Source organism: Nuphar pumila, chromosome 15 (genome assembly GCF_984573655.1).
Source record: "Nuphar pumila chromosome 15, dmNupPumi1.hap1.1, whole genome shotgun sequence".
Classification (NCBI taxonomy): Eukaryota; Viridiplantae; Streptophyta; class Magnoliopsida; order Nymphaeales; family Nymphaeaceae; genus Nuphar; species Nuphar pumila.
Genome location: NC_143263.1, coordinates 76,161,706 through 76,181,803, shown reverse-complemented (window position 1 = coordinate 76,181,803; position 20,098 = coordinate 76,161,706). Strand labels below are relative to the sequence as shown.

At 37.5% G+C, this 20,098-nt stretch overlaps 1 long non-coding RNA gene across 1 annotated transcript; it reads right to left on the bottom strand.

Moving 5' to 3' along the window:
- Positions 1 to 7,418: 7,418 nt before the first annotated feature.
- On the bottom strand, positions 7,419 to 8,572 carry LOC149815654 (uncharacterized). Its single transcript, XR_016428086.1, has 3 exons — positions 8,476 to 8,572; positions 7,899 to 7,994; positions 7,419 to 7,805 (listed from the first exon to the last, which is right to left on the bottom strand). It is a non-coding gene; the product is annotated as an uncharacterized LOC149815654 (long non-coding RNA).
- Positions 8,573 to 20,098: the final 11,526 nt, after the last annotated feature.

The window sequence follows — 20,098 nt, the reverse complement described above, 5'->3', positions numbered from 1 at the left end:
TCTATAAAAAGAGGCACAGGGGAAGGGGTCGAGGATTGGATTTTTTTTTGAGTTTGTTCTCTACACCCAACATTTCTCCTTTTTCATTCCGTCTGAAAGAAGTTCAGTAGCCAAGCTCTCCTCCTTTGAGAACTGCAAATCGGAAGCCTCGAGCCATCAAAGGGAGGTCGTCTGCTGCCTGGGATCGAGAGAACCCCACAATTGAATCCATTACGCCGGAAGATTCAGTAAAAAGGAGAAAGGGCCATTTCCCCTCTTTCAGAAACTCTGTGAACAGGAAGGTTGATCCACCTTCCCTTCTTCAATCAGAAAAGGGATTAAGAAAGGCCCCTCCTGACTCCCATAAGCAATCGGGTAAGCCATCCATATCCTCCATCTCCGTTTTCTTTTTTTTTTACCTGAAATTCCTGTTTAGCTTCTTTTATTTTTTTCTTTTATTTTTGTTTCTTCTTCTTTCTTCATTTCGTTTTAACGCACTCCTGGCAATGTTGAGTTGCTCATGCAATATCAACCTACCTCTGTGCCATAACAAAGAGATATCCATTCTTACAATTCCTTCTCATGTTTATCATTTTCTCTCTGATTTTAGTTGCACTATCTGCTTATACTCAGCTCCTCATCAGGCATTATAGTTCCCTTCTTTTTCTTTTTTTTCTTTTCTTTTTTTTTCTCTCTTTGCTCATTTCAATCATTGAATTTACATCGGGTCCTTAAATTCTGTTCTGATAGACATCAGAGATGCTCCCTAAATAGCATCACGGATTCATCAGAATTTGAATCTGTATCTCAACGTATACGCTTCGATTCTTTTTTTGTCATTATTATTTATTATTTCTTTTCTTCCTTTTTTTTTACAGCTCTGTATAAAGCTTGTGCCTCGTCCTTTTAATTCCATAGATGTTAGCTCGGCTTTTTCTTTTTTCTTTTTTTTTGGATTTTGGGGAAGTTTATTATCGTCTTGTTCATTTATTCCTCTAGATTTCATTGGATGTATGTTATACTTCTTTTTACATCATAGACTAATTACAGATCTCATTGTTCCAAATCCAAGGTATCTGTATTAATTTTAACTCCCTGCATTTCATTTTGTCTCTAACCATATTACTAGCATATCATTCCTATACGTGCCTATTTACTGAGCACCCACCCGCCGACGAGTCACACGATGCACAACAGCAGTTCAGAGAATTCATTAGATCTCTTCCATGTAATTTTCCCCGTATCCCCTTTTGATTTTCCATGATCTTGTTTCTTTCAATATCTGTGTAACTAATTTTCTATTTGATGTAAGGTTACGATTATTCACCTTTCACTTTTCCTTGTAGTAATGCACCTTATCTGATATTTCCTTTTGGATCAAGCTTGCAAAATTTCATTTAGTCCAGTGATATACCTGTATGTTTTCCCCTTCTCTCTCGTAAATTGATTATCGACATCTGGGCGAGACAGAGATGGATATCGAGTACCTGTTGGCCAATGAATCGTATGGTACAGAATAGTGTCCCATAGAATGTGTTAGACTCTCTTTTATCTTCTCTGTAATTTCTGCATTTAGTCTAATGAATCAAACTACTGTTTATCTTGCTTTCCTGTTATTCATTTTTTTTTTTTTGTTATGACTAACTTCATTCTTCTGTCGTTGGTAGGTTAATATTAAGCATTCCCATCTCTCTCTCTCTATCTTCAATACCATCTCAATGTACGTGTATGTACACGCCCTAAAGGTAATACAATCTTACCAACTATCATCCCTGTGTTTATGTTCATTACTTCTGCAATTGGGAATGATTGGTTTATAACGTTATCACCCCCATGTTCATATGTTTCATTTGACATTAGTCAAGAAATCAATTGGTTAGGTAAGTTCAGCATGCGTTACCAAGGATTCACTAGATGTTAGAGTTTGCCTCTGTCTATCGTGTCCTAAGCATTCTTTGAATGGATACCTCAGCACATGAAAAATGGCAATAATATGGTCATCTGGGAGGTAATGGCTCTTGTGGAAGCTTCAATGAAATATTGTCCTTGTTCTAAAACTGGTGATTACAGTTAAAATTCTGTATATAGATGATATATGTCCTGGTGCTATGTTGTGGAAATGAAGAAAGGTGGATTTGGAAATCACCCAGCATTGTGGATGCTTTTGTGAATCACATTCAGCCATCAGGTCGGTGCTGCTGCTACAATGTGATACAGCACTGTTCGTAAAGGCGAACAACTACATGTTGGAGGAGACAAAAATAGTTCCCCATCCCCTAGTGTGGGCCCTTTATCGGCCCTTAGGATTAAAGGGAAGGAAAAGGGGCAGTAAATCACTCTAAATGATGACCACGCGCATCATATACATCCACTACATAATGCCTCTGGACTCTGCCCATCATGTACATCCACTGGCCCTAATCGCCAACTTAGTCCCTGCCCATCTCCATTACATTACAGTATATCACTGTGGGCTATTCATGGATCCAGTTTCCATCTGGGAGTCTCGAATCAGAGTTTTGTCACAATTTCCTCGATGATCATCTGTTGTTTAGGAGTAGTGACACTGCCAAAGCCATCACACGCCTACAATAGTGCTTGCCCAACACTGTTACGGCCTTCACTTCACTCATACCACAACCTCTTCACTCACCAATATCTCTTCAGCAACACTTTGTTCATTGTCACATAATGACACCCTGCATCCATATACCATTCACAATGCCAATCATCATCTCCTGTTATCTATAACCTTATGCCCCTCATGATTGTTTTATATTACTTATCCTACTGTATGGTAATTCCCTCATGTTCGTATGGCCAGTACCTGTCAAAAAAAAAAAGAGCAAGGAAGCAACAACAGGTCGGAAGTTCCTGATTCTTGAGATAGTCTATTAAGATCATTTTTGTAAATTCATAGATGATTAATGATTGGGACAAATTAGTGCATCTATATTTCAAAATGAGATGTCATTCTTGTCTCTCGTATATATATATATTTTTTGCTGCATCAACTATCTGCAATTTGCCAAGTGATGCTGATAATTTAGTCTTATCCAAAGCAATTAGGTTTGGTTGGGCGCAACATATAAGTCCAGTAGGAGCCATCGATGAAGGTTGGTCCAGGTCTGTTAAATTTTTATACAAGGTGGCTGCGGCCAAAATGGGCATCATTACTGCCTTAACAGTCCCAGCAAACCCCAGCGTCTCTCACCATCAGCTGGACACTCCCATTTAAAATTTTTGTCCATCGCTACAGCCGCATCTCGGTGACATTACAGATGATGATGAAAGTGCTGAATGAGTTATCTTAAAACAGAATAGGAAAGATGTCTGCTAAGAGGTGGATCAATGGCTGTTAAATTTTGATGAGTAGTGGCTGGAGCATCTTTATTTTTCTCTTTCAAAATATTCTAAGCATACATCATATTTTTAATCTGCATATTTCAAAGCTCATAGCACATGCCTGATTCTTTGTGCATTTAGGAATAGAACAAACGATTTAGACAAGTTGAGCAAAGCAAAGCATAAGATTGATCCTTGGTTTGATTACCCCTGGTTATGGCGCCAGGAACAGTTGAACCTCGTACGAACAAGCGAGTCCCATTCTTCAAAAATTTTCTCGCATTTTAAAACAGAGGCAAGTTATTTTCAAAATCTTTTTCGAAGGTCAGTTTGACTTGTAAAAGTAAAATTTTGTGATGATAACACTTTTCAAGTCAAATCAATTTAACTTCAAGTTTTCAAGTCAAATTCAATTCCAATTTTCTAATTCAAGCTCAAATTCTTCTATTTCCTAAAGGATATTTTTAAATCCATTTCAAAATCACTTGGAAAAAATCCAAATCTTTGAAGCATTTCCAGAAGCATACATATTTTCAAGTTCAAATTCATAGCACAAGCCTGATTCAATATGCATTTAGGACATAGAATAATTTCTTAGACAAATTTAGGCAAAGCAAAGGCATAAATTCAATCCTTGGTTTGATTACCCCCGGTAAAAGCGACAGAAATGATTGAACCTCGTACTGACCAGCGAATCCTGTCTCCCCATTTCCCCACATTTTTAAAAAAAATGAAGGCAAGTAAATTTTTAAAATCTTTTTCCAAAGGTCAAGTGAGACCTTGCTAGAGTTTTCGCTTTCTTCCTAAAAAGAAAAGTAAAATTTTTGCAACGAACACAGTTTTGGCTACCGAGATGAGACTCATCTTTGTCTGATCGAATTTATGTCTTTGCCTTGTTTAAATTTTGTCTAAGTCATTATTCTATAAATGTCAGCTTCATTTCTATGCAAAACTTAGGAGCCTAGACTCTGACCCAACTGACATTATGCATATAGGCTTAAGTATGGTTTGGTAGGACCAATTATGAAGATTTTATTTATGCTCACTTAGACTTAGATCTAATACAACCCTCCTCAATCTAGGGATTGAATGCAAACAATGTAAGCAAGTCTGTGCTTCTTTATGATTTTCAAAATTTTATCTCTTTAGGACTTTGCATTAGAGACATCTGATTTCTTGCATGATTGATCATATTTTCTAAAAACATCCCCTACCTATATTGTTCTGGTCTTCACATTGTTGGGTTTCTTCATGAATCATAGTTTGCGAAAAAGCCTCACAACTGGGCCACTTATTTGGGCTAACACCCCCCCTACCATGTACTAAGGGTCCTAGTCCAAAGTATATCGGCAGACGCTCAAGGATGCCTTAGAACTCTAGATAATTTCTATGCCACATACTTCAAGCTTCGATTTGAGCATATCAGCATATCTTGATTGGATTCAGATGATCTAAAACCTTAAAGTTAGGATTAGGGTCCTACAACCATTTTTAAAAATTTATACATTTAGAGTCAACTTCTAGGGAGTGTTGTTTGCGCATCATTGTTTATACAACTTTGATTTTATGGTGTTTACGTATTGCTTATATTTCCTTACCTTGTCCACAATAAATCTTCTCAAACCATGGGTATTTCTTTCAAAATTTCAAAACCCAGGTGTATATTTCCTTTGTCTTCACTTCAACAGAATAGTTTTCTCAAAAAACCTTGGAAACCTTTTCTAAAATCTCCATTTTTCAAAACTCCAAGTATATATCTTCTTCTCCCTTTCTGGATCTCGATTTTTATCAGTTCTACCTTCTATTTTCTTCAAAATTCTTGCATTTTATCATTTTGATCCTTACTATTTTCTTCTTCAGTATTATTCAAATGGAGTCCACTTCACTCAATACCATATTTCCCAAAGACCATATCTCATATGAGATAAGGCAGGGATTTCCAGATCGTCGGGTCATTCACACCTGTCCATTCTTCTCGTGTTGGTATTATTCTTGGTTGGTCAATTTCTCACGTATGTTTCTGGACCACTTGGATGACTGTGGATTGAAGATGGCATCGATAGTTGGCAAACAGATCCTCAACGAAAATCTTATTCAAGCCTTGGTAGAATTATGGAATCCACGTACCTGCACGTTCTGGTTTCCATGGGGAGAGATGACTTCACTCATGGATGAGTTCAATGATATTATGGGATTATCAAAACTAGCTGGTCAGCCTGAGGATCCCGTAGAGCAGCAATTTCTGATTAATGTCAAAGGATTGGATGTTCGCGATGCTTTAGCCAAAACAATCGGACGCAGATCTTGACCACTCATTGAGGCAAATGGAAATTAGTTTGTTAACTTGTTCAAGCTTTATCGCTAGTATGGGACGTACAAAGAAGTTGACACCCTATCAGGAGCAGCAAAGGAAATGATTCAGCGAGCTATGGTCCTATCCACAATAGGGTTAGCTTTCTTTCAAGATGGCCAAAAATTTGTTGATATCCGAGTTGTCCAACTCTTGCAAAGATGGAGGAGTCAGCAGACCCGCCACCTCTCCATTTCCATGGCCGCCCTAGCTTTTCTCTACCGTGGTTTGACTCGTTTTGCTCATGGTGAAACTATCTTGGTAGAATGATGTATTTATGCTCTACAGTCGTGGTTCCTACGATACGTGCCATTAAAAGCCAGTTCATTCAGATTCAATGATAAAGCGTCGCAGCCTACTTCTCAGTATCAAGCTTTGATCGAGAGTCTGCATCAAGAGAAAATCATTTAGGACTTCTTCAACTGATAGGAAACACTTTCTCGTTACACTTATGCACGTAGCAAGCACAACAGACTACTTGGTCCATTCTTCTGTGTTGATTATCAGCCGGAAAGGTGCATCAGACAATTCTCGCAATGGCAGACTCATGTCAACACTTATTTTCCAATGGGGATTATGCCAAAATTTGATTTACGGTTAGATCAGTGGTCTGAAGCATACCATGCAGCCAAATACACTTGAGACCCTTTTGTTATTCTTTCCATATTCCCTAGACCCAATGTGTCTTTTGATTTTCAAGAGTGGTGGCAAACTGTCTGTCCACCATCTCTTTGTCTTTGATTTGGCATCAATAAAATTACTTTGCTCTTAATTGACAATTTTAATTGAGCAAAATTTATTTCAGTTGCAATGGTCACACTCGTTATGACGACCTCATCCCTGGTAATGGGGTATTCTTCCCAAATAACAATTCAATCTCCATACTTCTTCATCATGGTTGATGACCTCACCTAGTTAACAAAGCACATTTCAGTTATGAAAATAATAATGCAATGGTCACAATTTTTGTGACAACCCAATCTCTGGAAATGAGATAATCTTCCTAAAAATTATAAACCAAATCTCTAATTCTTCGTTTACTCAAACCTTTCATTACTGAATCATACTCAACAGTCTAACCCTTCTTTGTTCTGCAGAGAATTTTGGCATTTTTGAATGGTCCAAATGAGGTCAGGAAAGAGAACAATTCTATCTCTATATAGTTCGAGCAGTGACAAAAATGAGTTCCCCGGTGTTAGCGAAAGGGCAGAGTTAGCCAGAAGATGATGACATTGACCCATCGATGTATCAAAGGGTAAGTCTGCAACTCTCCAATCTCAGCAAATCAGACTACAAAGGAAGGAAACTCGATGAAGAAAAAAATCACCAGCTGTTGTATTGTAACTGAGTGATCTCACCATGATATGTGGGATATACAATTGTAAAGAGCCAAGGATGGTAAAATAAGAAAAGCGTTATCTCTCCTGTCGAATCATGTAAATAGAATGTGTTTAATTAAATTTTCTTGTTCTCACTTTCATTTAAACCTTTCATGAAAATGGGTACAAATTTCAAACAAAATCCTGCTAGCTCAGCCTTCATATGAGAATGATTTCATAGGTGGGGAGGTATGAAAGGATTGGAACAAGAAAACCGATAAGACCCACTTGTATCAGCACACTAGATAATTTGATGTTTGTTTTACTCATAATAGGAAAGAAAGAAAATGGAATGCCAACTCATTAATTTCCCATGAAAATTTCATGAAACAAACTAACCATGTTTATTTGAACTACACTAGGAATTGTAAGGAATGGAAATGAGTGCACTAGCATTAATTTATTGATGATTAACAATAGTATGACAATTTAATGGCAGAGTCCCAACATCACTAAATGCTTTCACCATTTCTTCTATCTATTTGAAATGGAATGACTACATAAAGACCAACATTTATTGGCAGCCTTTCTGAGGTAGCAAACACTAGCATTTTTCTCCTTTCTTTGTTGGGAATTTTGCTTTTGTGGATGTTGTATTGATGACCTCTAGCAGAAACATATATCTATGCACGGTAATGTGTACAAGAGTAGCATCAAACGGACTGCAACTTCAATTTTACTTCCGATGGAATACGTGCAGGATGGTTGTTTTTGTCAATCCAAGCAATTATTGAACTTCCTTCCAAGACTAGCTGAGAATTTAACAAGCAAAAAAGTCAGCAGTTTTTTCTTTTTCTTTCATAGAATTGACATGATTTCTTCTTGCTGTCAATTGTGATAGTCACCTCTTGATTTGGAAGCTTGAAAATGAAGAAATCGAAAAACAGACGTGTGGTAGAAACTTTTGAAATTTTCAGTCTCAGGACAAACCTATCTCCACGCTGCATCCACAATTACAAAGTGCAAACTTCTTAGCATCATGGAAGAAACCCTCTATCTATCTTATATAAATTGAAACTTGCAATATATTGTTCAAACATACAAAATAAACAAAAATGATATTGACCCCTACTTATTTCATTGAGTGGAAATATTGAAATAGTAATGTTCCAAATCACGATAAAATTCCGCATGATAAAATGGATAATCACCAAAGATGCTACAGTAATCGTGGTGTGATCCAGGAGAACACTTTATAAGTGTGCCCCTTTTTATTAAGGGGATATGCGGGAAGCAGAGTGTTGTGCCCCCCCTCTCTGTTTTAAAAGGGCCAAGCACTTTATAAGTGTTCTTCCAGAACACTGGCCCCGCCTCGGGGGTGCCGCTACCTAGCACCAGTCGATAGGGCTGAACACCTTGTAAATTGTTTGGCGACAAACTCTTTGTCTACTTTCTACAGTAATTGAATGGCTAACTAGTTACCTGTAAAGGAGTGATAAACTTGAGAGACAGCTTGTGTGTTGCAGCTGCATGGCCTTCAGACTTCAATCCATCGATATCGATACCAACTCTGACAAACAAATCTGTATAACCTAAAACACATAGGGAATGTAGGAAACCTTTAACTAATGTATGCATTCAACCATCAAACAAAAACAAAAATTTTGAGAAATCAATTTGAAACACATGTTTCACAATTCCTGCCAAGAAGAACTAATTCTGCAATTCTCATTTCCATCAGATATAAATGATAAACAGTATGTTAAAGAAGAATATTGCCAGTGATGCGCTTGAAAATCAAAATCATGATGATTGGGTTATATTCTTCTTTTGAATCTCATTTTTCTGAAGCCAAATACAGGGTTACATTTTGGTGAATCCATCAGTACTGTAGCTCAAAAATGGTTAAAACCAAACTAGAAACAAAAACAAAACCATTGCAGTCTCACCATGTTCGAGGTAATGGGAATATATGGCATTATTAACAACTCCATATTGGTCCAATTCATAATCACGAACTTGAAGTTCAACATCGTGACAGCCCTGCACACTGAAGAAGTCAAATCCCAAATTAGTACTCTTTGATCCTCCTGTTATTAGGCCTGGCTATGGGTTATAGTTGTAGTGAGAGGGAAGTACCATGATCCATTTTCCACATCTTGGTTTTGGAGGAGGCTGCAAGGATCCTTGTTAAGGAGTAAGCTGCGAGGAGGTGTCAGACTAAGCAGTCTTTGAGATGGCAACTTGGTTGTTGATGGAACCCTAAGCAGAGTGGTTGAGTTTGAGCCTGCAGGCTGTGTGGTAATGGAAGGGTAGAAGGGGCGGAAAGCACCATAGCTGAACTTGCTTATGGCTTCCATCTCCTGTCACCAAGTTGAGTTCCTTTGTGTCTAATTGCATCAATTTATAGCCTTATTCACAGCCTTCCCTTCCAGGCAGCCTCCTTCTCTACATGTACGATTTTGCCATTTCCAATTTCTGTTGACTAAACAAGCATCTAACTACCTCGTGGATTTTGTGTGTTAATGAGATTTTCCAAGTACTTGCAACTAGGGGTGTCAACCGATAGGGTTTGATTCGGACCCAGGTGAAACCAGATTTGAACCAGATTTTTGGGTATGGTATTGAGTCTGGACCCTAGTCTAATTGGGTCTACTATAAAAAAAATCATACCCGAACCTGATAAGAACTACATGAACCAGACCCAAACCATACCCGGTAAAACCATATTTTTTATCATTTTTACATTAAAAATTTGCAGGTCTTAATCGAAACTCGGGTTGGGCTCCAGTCTGGTATAAAATTTCTTAAACTGTACCCGGGTCCATGTATTAATCGGGGTCCAGACCCAGGTCTTATTCAGGTTTTCTTATTTATCACAATACCCGGACCCTATAAGGTTTGGTTTAGGTTGGGTCGAGGTAAACCTGACCCACTGACACCCTTACTTGCAAGGTTGAAGATCGCAAGATTGATAAGATATAACAGGTCGGGTTCTGCCTCACCCCAGCTTGCCAATGAAAAAAAAAACATTTAAAAAGTCGCCCCTCTTGGAACCTTGCAAAAATGGAGGTCATCAGTAGGGGTATCAATAGGTCGGGTTTGGTTCGAACCAAAGTAGAGCCAAACCTTGCCTCGATTTTCAGGTATGGTATGGGGTCCGGACATGAGAATAATTGGTCCCTCCATAAGAGAAACCATACCCCATAAGAAGAACTACATGAACCAGACCAATAATATTTTTATCAATTTTACATTGACAAATTATGGGTCTTAATCGGAACTTGGGTCCTGACCCATAATTGGACGGGTCGTGTTAGGGTAAACCCGAACAGTTGACGCCCCTAGTCAATGCTTGGATGGCTGCTTTACTTTGACACACGTTGGAAAGCCAACAGGTTCGTATTCCACTGGTTCGTATAAACCAATAAAACCACCAAAAATTCCAGCTTACTTGCACAGTCACAAACCTGGTTCTCGGGAAAATGTTGACGAGAGAAAAATATCTTTAGATTTTGAAAAAATGCTCTTTCATCGGAAGATTACCGTCCCTACAGTTCCGCTCTGCCAAAGCATTAAAGTTTTTCTAAAGCTGACATCACCGAATCTGTGATGGTGTCGTCACCTTAGACCAACGTAAGTTCTGTTGGAACTCAAGTTTATATATTCCTTTAAAACAAGGCCTAAAACTTGAAAATTTTACCTATTGAAACCTTAGGGTTTCTCATGATGCTTTTTTTTTTTAATTTTTTATTGTCATTTTATATACATATAGTGACGTTTGACACGCTGGACAAACGCTGCGTGAACATCCAGGCTCGAGCCAGGGGTGCCACTAGGGCAGGGAAACAGCTCGGTTCATGTTGGGCTTATAAAGAGCTCGTTTGAACTGCTAAAATAGGCTCAACAAGCTGAATACGAACAATAGGTTCTCGGCTCGGCCCTACTGGTATAAGTTATTTAGGTATTACTGTAATATGTTTTTTACATGTATTTTTTTGTAATCCTATTTCTTCCAGCTCTAAAACATTGTATTTTTTTCTATAAACAAGTCGGCTCAAACTTCTCGGGCTCATTATCATTATGAGGTCGAACTTGGCTGGGGTCACCACAAAAATGTGCTCAAGCTTGGCTCGTTCAGCTCATTTACCAGACCTAGGTGCAACTGACATGTCCCTTTAAAACCAAAAGGCAGGGGACAAAGTTGTCCCCACATTACTTTGTCCCTGCATTTCAAACATGGTACACACCCATAATTCTCAATTAAGACGTGTTTAATGCGTGGTGAAAAAATGGATAAAGGTTCGGGTCTAGGAGATTGCAACCTTTTTTTCTTAATAAGAGGATAATTTCTCTCTGCTTTTTTCTAACTTTTGAAAAGAAATTACTTGATGAGGCGGCTTAACTAAAATAAAACATACCCTTATGTTGAATAGGGTTTTTAAATATTAAACACTGATCTTGGTCTCATTAGACCAACGGGCGCTCCGCGTGGTTGGTAGGAGCTGTCAGTGGGTCTCCTTGTTGGTGAGAACCTTTCTGATAAAGCTTTCATTTTTGGTATTCCAAAACAAACCCTAATTTGGTACAGATGGAAGAGAGAAATTGCTGCTTCATATTTTGCTATAACATTCAATCCACCTACTTCTATGTGAGGTTTACAAGGAAGGCTGGCAGAAAACCAACCTGACCCATGAACCCATTTGGTTGACTCAATCTAACACAACCAAGTACAACAAGTTTAAAATTTGGGTCATATCCATATCATGGTGGCAAATTTTGATGATATTTTGAAGATACTGCCAAAAGAGAAAACAAAAAGAGAGAGAGAGAGAGACCCCTAGGGGAATTGTAGTGAGGTGAGGCCTTTGCCTCTAGACGGTCAGTTAAGATTCAATTTTCATTCAGGAAGGAGGCCTGAGAATGAAGTAGATGAACATCGTTTGTTTAGCTAAAACTAGCATGGAAGGTAGCTTAACATCAAATATCTATACTTTGTATCAATTTGGGTCCCTCTTCATAACATAAGAGGTCCTTTCCGTTGGAAATTAAGGCAATAAATAGGGTGCAGCATCCATCATTGATTAGGTGAGATGTATAATTTGAGGGGGAGAAAGGGTAGAGTTCCAGTTTGACCCATGGTGTTCTCAAGGTCTTTTCATCAAATTTCTTTCCAATAATACCAAATGTAGTCATGTATCATGGCCTAAGATTCATCAAAGTACTTTGCATCTTCTATGGTTTTTTGAAAACCTAGGCCTTAATTAGGTCATACACTGGTGACTTAGATATTTACGTAAATAAGGTTATGTGCAAATCTGAAACTTTTTCAATAAGAGTTCCATCTCTAGACAATATTTTGAATTAGGCAAGGCATTTGGAATCGCTTTGACAATAGGGATCAGTCACCATTTCTATGCTTATTATCGTGCATCTATATTTAGTAAAAGCAGTAGCCTATATACATAACAACGCAATGAGTAAGTAAACTATGTAAGCAAGTCCCGATGAATGAAATAACACATTGAGCTAAGTAAAGTGCGTAAGCAAGGGCTGGTGAGTGAAACCACGCATCGCACTCAGTCAATTATGTAAAGGAGGCACATAACTGCGAGATAAAAAAGTGCATAAGACCCAGTGAATAAAACCACACATCGGGCTAAGTAAAAGTGCATAAAGCAAAGTATATGTATATTTATATATATATATATATATAGTAAATAGAGAATTAATTATAAGGATATGCACGTGAACATCAAAGCAAGTTTGTGGTGCCCTAGAGGGCTTAAACCAAGAACTAAGACCCTATGACACTTAGTTTACCGTAAATATCGAGCGATAGTAGTAAATGTACGCACGTGAACACCAAAACAAGCTTGTTGTGCCCTAAAGGTCATTAACCAAGGATTAGGATCAAATATTATTTTAGAATGATGTACGGAAAAAAAATCCCACCATACACGACAATTATTTCAATAAATAACTTGAAAGAGAGAGAATGACATGCAAAGTACTAGGGTTGTCGGTGTCAACACATTGAAACATAGCATGTGTACATTGGTACACATGTTATTTTTATGAAAATGATTAACTCACTTTTTAAGGTAATGACACTTATAGCTCTTCTAACAATTAATCAAAAAGGGATCTCTACATTTTTTGAGTGGATTGCAGGTTATGGGCAAGCGAAAAAATCACACCAACAAACCAACTCTATGGCATCAACAACCTTAGATCATAGGCACCTCTCGATTGTTGATTACCAGGTAGCTTAATCCTATCAGAAAATCACACTGATCAGATATATATGAAAATCATGGGTCAATTAGATGGACGAAATCTTGCTGGAAATAAGCAAAATCGTGACCTCAATTAACAACACCACCAAAATGTCAATCAAGGTGATATTATTATTATCATCACTCTATATTTGAATTCCCATAATATAATCACTCGATCCAAACATGGGAATGTGAAACCCAGTCCCAAGTAATTTTTTGGCTTTAAACCACCCCAGGTGGGGTCAAGCTATGAGAGATGAAACAGAAGCCCTTGGCAACTTGTCCCTAAAAAAAGGGATCTCTTGTAAGATTAAAAGCTTGCATAGTTGCTAATGGATACACCCAACTACCAAGAGTTGACTTTATTGAGACATCTTCTCTCGTCATCACACAACCACCACAACCACAACGTAAAGATTTTTACTTCAGTACTGGGTCATAAGATAATTGCACTAGTAAAGATGTCACCAGTATAACGTGCTTCTTTATTGGCACAAACATATTTTGAGCTAGTAAATATGCTTCATTATTGACATATCAATAAAAAAGGTAATTTCTTGTAGTGTTGGCTCATAGGTAAAAATTTTGCCAATTGGATATAAAAAATACTTTCTTGTGTGGCTTTTTAATTAAACTTGTATTAATGGAACAATAGCTCAAATTTCAAGATTCTCAAAGACCTAATTATGATTATAATTTAAAATGGGCTTTATAAGGAATTAAGCAGTTGTCTCGAATGTGATTTGATAGGTTCAACATTTTCTTATTGGCCATGGGATTCTATTGTAGTGATGCGGATTTTTCTTTTAAATTTGCCAAAATACTCAAAGTTATATACTCTTGCTTCTCTATGTTGATGATGCTATAGTTATGCAAAGTAATTACACATTTGTCATTGAGCTCATTTCCTAATTAAATTTTGAATTCACTATCAAGGACTTATGAGATATTCAATACTTTCTTTGAGTGCCAATAAACAACTAACTGTTTTCGTTGAAGTTTCAAAGCTAAGTATCATTTTTTCTCATCAATGGCAGTAGAAATCCAATAGATTAACTTCATTTTTCATGATCTTGGCAATGATATTCCCAAGCTTCAACTATTTTTTGTAACAATTTATCAGTTCTTTACATGACAGTTAATTTTGATTTTCATTTGAGATCCATTATCACTTTGTTCATGGGAATATGGCTCAACAACCACTAGTTACATGGTTTATTTCCTCACAGTTATAAGTAACAAATGTGTTTACGAAGCCATTAACTAAACCCGTTTCACTCTTTCAAAAAAGTATTTTAAACTCTTTAAACAAAAAAACTAAATCCATGCTTCATAATTCAAGGCCCAAACTTGGCTTATGGCAATGTCCAATGTCGGGTTTATTGAGGAGTATTAGTGATACTAGTTTAGACATAAAAATGATCCAAATACCAACAAATGAAGGATCAAATGGTACCAGTATTCTGGAAGGGTTGAAGGATAAGTATGAAGTACCAAAGGATAAGTCTGAAACTCTCCAATCTCAACAAATCGGACTACAAGGAAAGGAAACTCAATGAGGATGAAAACCATCAACTGTTGTATTGTAACTGAGTGTTCTCATTACGATATATAGAAAATAGTCGATATAATTGTAAAGAGCCAAGGATTGTAAAATAAGAAAAGCATTATCCAACTTTTCGAACCACTAAAATAGAGCGTGTTTACTTTCCTTTTCTTCTTCTTCTCAATCCCACTTAGATGTTACATGGAAATGGCTACAAATTTAAAAAAAAATCCTTCCAGCTCAGCCTTCAGATGAGAATGTTGGATATTTTGGATCGGGTCCAACCTTGAGTGACCCGGTTTGACACAAGGCACTAATGAAGGCATTAGTGGGAAGATAGTAAAGAGGGGGTTCGTGAATGTGAAGAGTTCATATTCAATATGGCATGTGAAGGGTTCACATACATGATTGCCATGTATGTAACCCCCCACTCTCCTCCCATTATAAATTTAGAAATGGTTGCTTGATGAGAGCAATCAAGGTGTCTGTTTTCTCTCATTTGGGTTCAGGGTTCAGGGTTCTGCTCAACATCGACTTGATGGTTTGGGCTCATCGTGGGCATTGATAGACTGAGGAGAACGTCGTGCACCTGCACCAACTTTCATTTTATCCATGATGTCTACTAGTTTATATTTTTGCTTTTATATTCTGGTTATGTTTTAAGAATGCCAACATTGGGTTATGGGCCCACTTCTCACATTCTCAGTGTGTGTTTGTGCGTTGACGTTCTTGTGAAGCTTGCCGAAAAAGTTGTCCATATTTTTTTCTCTCTCACTAGATTCCCATTTTATTTTATTTTTTTGAAATGAGTGACAAGTGGAGAGGCATTGACCGGTGACACACCGCTATCAAGTTGACAACAGTCATTGTCTCTCTGCGAAGGCTGGTGGTGGTCATTTTTGGCAAGCAATCATGCCGGATCCTGATTTCTACTAGGATTATATAGCCACCCTATTTCGAAGTCCCATCTAAAGCAGTCAACCCCGGACTGCCTATTTACTACCGGTGTTGCAGACAACCCTAGCATCGAAGACCGACCACTGCTGGACGACCGATGCTAGTGGCTACCCTCAGCTAACAACCACTGGCGATGGCTAGTGGCAGAGGCTAGATGTTGCAGGATTGAGGAGCATAAAACCAGGGGGTCGAGAACCCATTTTTTTTGTATTAACCTCGACCACCACAGCCACCAGCGATCGACCGAGGGTTGTGATGGCTGGCCATTTGCCTACAGTATCCAAGACCAGCCGCCAAAGGCGGCTATTGATGATGGTGTTTGTTTTGGTAAACGCAAACCATAGGGAACAAATTTCACTATCAGGTTGGCTGCCCTCCGTTGCTACAACAGTCTGCGGACGACGGCGGGTCACCATGGACTGACCATCGATAACGGGTAAGTTTGCCTACAAAACATTAAAAAAAAGAAACATCCTTAAACTTACCTTCACAGACACCATTGACGGCAGAGGGTGTCTGTCGTCGAGAGGGGGGAGGGAGTCATCGTCGCTAGCAGACTCACCAGTGTCAGTGGCCATCAACTCAAATGAAGGGGCACAGGTTTAAAGCTGAGCCAAAGTTGAGAAACTGAAAGCCTTCAGTTTGCTCAGTAAGTGAAAGGCCATCGAGCCTTATCGAGTGCCCTGATCCGTGTCAGATCGGGTATCCCGACCCAGTTGCAGGCCTGATCCAAACCCGTTTTGAGTGGATCGAGTCACTGTCACATCATGGGTTGGGCCTAATCCATAAACTGAATCCATTAGGGAACTGGGTGGATCAGGTCGGGACCCAATCCACTGGTCGGGACTAGACCCTGGCCCATTTGAGATATCGGCTCTCAGTTTAACCCGATCCATACCCTATTAAGGATCCGGATCCAACCCAAATGTTTTATGGATTAGATTTTGGTTTGGATCTTGAATCAGACCCGTATCCTACTTGGATCAGGATCGAATATGGATCACTTTATGGATTTGGATCTGGATCCAAACAAGATCCTATTTGGATCAAATCTGAATCTGAATCCAATGCGGGTCTAGATCGTGAGATCCAATCTAGGACCCAATAATAAATGGGTCTGGATCCAAACCAGGGAGATCCCACCTAGGATCCATTGAAACTGGATATGGATTTAGATTGAATCGAAACATGTCCAAAATAAGGTCTGTGTACTATTAAAATCTATTTAAGTATGAACCAGTTCTGTGACCGATACAGAGCATTCCGAGACCGGTTCAGGGCCATATTTGACTGGTTCTTATCAGTTTTTCACCAGTTCCTAAATATAGAAATCATGTTTTCATGAGTCTATGAAGGAACAAGGATTTTCTCATTCGGTTTTAAGGGTTTATGAATTTTATACAAGTTTCAGAGTGATTCGACTGTTCAAGAACTGGTTCAAGCCCTTGGTTGATCAGTTCATGGTGATTTCAAATCATTTTTTGACCGGTTCTAGCTTGAGGACCCCGGGTTACACATAAGAGCATGTTTTTGTCATCTTTTCATGCTTTATATGTATTTATTATCATACAAGCATGACTTTTTACATGCATTTGATGTTATTTGAGTTATTCAAGATATTTAAGCATGAATTATTACTAAATTCATGACATATGTGAATCAAAATTTATTTATGCATATAAGTTGAATCATAAATTTATATTTTTTGACGATATAATACATATTTCGTCATGAATATACATGCATTAAAATGTGTGCATGGGCATGCTTTATAATACGAATATGTCTGTGGTAAAAGATCTTGATTAACTGACTCAGCAATCACCAAAGTGATTTGAGTTGCGTTGATTGAAGATTCTTTGGACCGTGTTAAGATTCAATATTATGATTGTGTGTAACTTTATGAAATAATGATTGTGTTCCAAATTCACACATGGTGTAATAGTAGATGTGTATAACAACCCATAAATCATCTTCGTAACCAAATGTACAATGTTGAATTGTCTCTGGTTATATGAACTACTAGTTTCATCAATTGAAGTCAATTCCTTATGAATTGAAAAGATGAAGCAACTATGAGAATTATCATTTCCACTAAAGCAAAACGATAATAGCCCAATTATGTTTGTCTCATAAAAGATAATTAACAAAGGGTCTCAGGGTTTTACCTTTTCAACATGAGTCTCATTTGAGCAATTATAAGGTCTTTTCTTTATGTTTATTATCATAGCAGGTTCTTTTATCATTGATGGTTCTAGTTATATTCATCTTTAAGACCAATACAGACTTCAAAAGGTAAGTGGAGAGGTATAAGGCTAGGCTCATTGCAAAGGGTTTCACACAGATGGAGGGAATCGATTATAATGAGACTTTTTCTTCTGTCTCAACTAAGGAATCATTGAGGATAATCATGGCCCACATAGCTTATTTTGATTTAGTGCTATATGAAATGGATGTGAAAACTTTTTTCCTGAATGGTGATCTAGAAGAAAATGTATATATGCAACAACCTCATAGTTTCAGTGTAGATGACTCGAATCATTTAATTTGCAAATTGAAGAAGTCAATTTATAGACTTAGACAAGTCTCCTATTAGTGGTATAAAAAGTTCAATCAAATAATTTTGAACTTCGAATTTACTGAAAACATTGTTGATCAATGCATATACCTTAAGGCCAGTGGGAGTAAGTTCAGAATTTTGGTTTTATATGTTGATGATATTCTTCTTGTAACTAATGATTTGAGCATACTATATGAGACAAAAGAAATTCCTTTCATTTTGACATAAAAGACATGGGTCAGGCCGCAAATGTCCTTTGAATTGAGATCTATTGTAATTGAACTAAGGGTGTCCTCGGCCTCTCTCAGAAAACCTATATCATTAAGGTTTTTAAAAGATATGGGATGGAGAATTGTTCAACTGGTTTGGCACCCGTAGTGAAAGGAGATAAATTGAGCCTAAAAGATTGTCCTAAGAATGATAATAAAAATGCTCAAATGACAACTATATCTTATACTTTGACAGTTGAGAGTTTGCAGTATACACAGACCTGCACACGACCAGATATCACATTTGTTGTAGGAATGCTTAGTAGATATCAGTCTAATCAAGGCATTGTGCACTAGAAGGCAACGAAGAAGGTTATATGCTATTTACAAGAAATAAAAGACTATATATTGACCTATGATAATGCATTAAATATACGTATTCTTAATATATTTTCACTGCATAAATGTATCATTTACATGTTTAGGGTCCTCACTTAGATGGATATTGATGTTTTGAAGCTATGGTTCGAATTTCATTAAAATCAGACTTAAAATAAAGAAGTAATTGCATTTACAGTGTAACGGGTCAAACCTCTGAGCAAATCTGGATAATTTGGATCTAAACCACTCATCTGGACCTTGGATCTAGATCAAAATGAAGTAAAATCCACTCCATCCCAGCCACTCACGTTTTCTATAAAATATTTTCTAAAAACCCCCTATCACATGAACCTACAAAAAAGGTTGACCACTTAGAGGTCATTGAATACTCTGATGTGGACATGGGATAATGTCTCAACAGTATAATGTCCACTACTAGATACATCTTCCTACTGGAAAGTGGTATCATCTCATAAAGAAGTAGAAATCAGTCTACAACTGTTGCTCATACCGTGAGAGCAGAATTGATTGTTCTATGTGAGACTTCATCTGAGACCATTTAGATAAGAATTTTCATTATGGGTCTTAGAATTATGGACTCTATTGAGAGACTGCTAAAGATCTTTTATGATAATGAAGTTGTTGTGTCTTTCTCGAATAACAACAAGAGCACAACTTTGTGTCGACACATGGAGTTAAAGTACAATTGGTATGAAGAAATGACTGTGAATCCCTTTACTAAAGAAAATGGGTCTTTTTTATTCCTTCTGATGTATGATAATACATTATGGTCATATGTTATCATATTTGTGAAACTAAATTAATTCTCTATGACTTTGTGTATTATTGATTATTTATAAAGGATCTCTCATTTGGATAGAGAGAATAACATAATAACAATATTAAATATCCAATAAAATGGTTTAGAGACCAACCTATTCATAAAGGCAATCTTAATATGCTAAAGGACTCAAAATAAATTATATCATAGTGCATACAAATTTGACATTTCATAAATAGGTGTTCATATCCATGACTCATATGGTTCATTCTTGTGATACCGGATAACATGTGAACCCACATGAAAATTGGATCAAGATAACGGCAAAGAACCTCGATTTTGTACATTTCTGTGTCAATAGATCAAGTGGGAGAATGTTGGACATTTGAG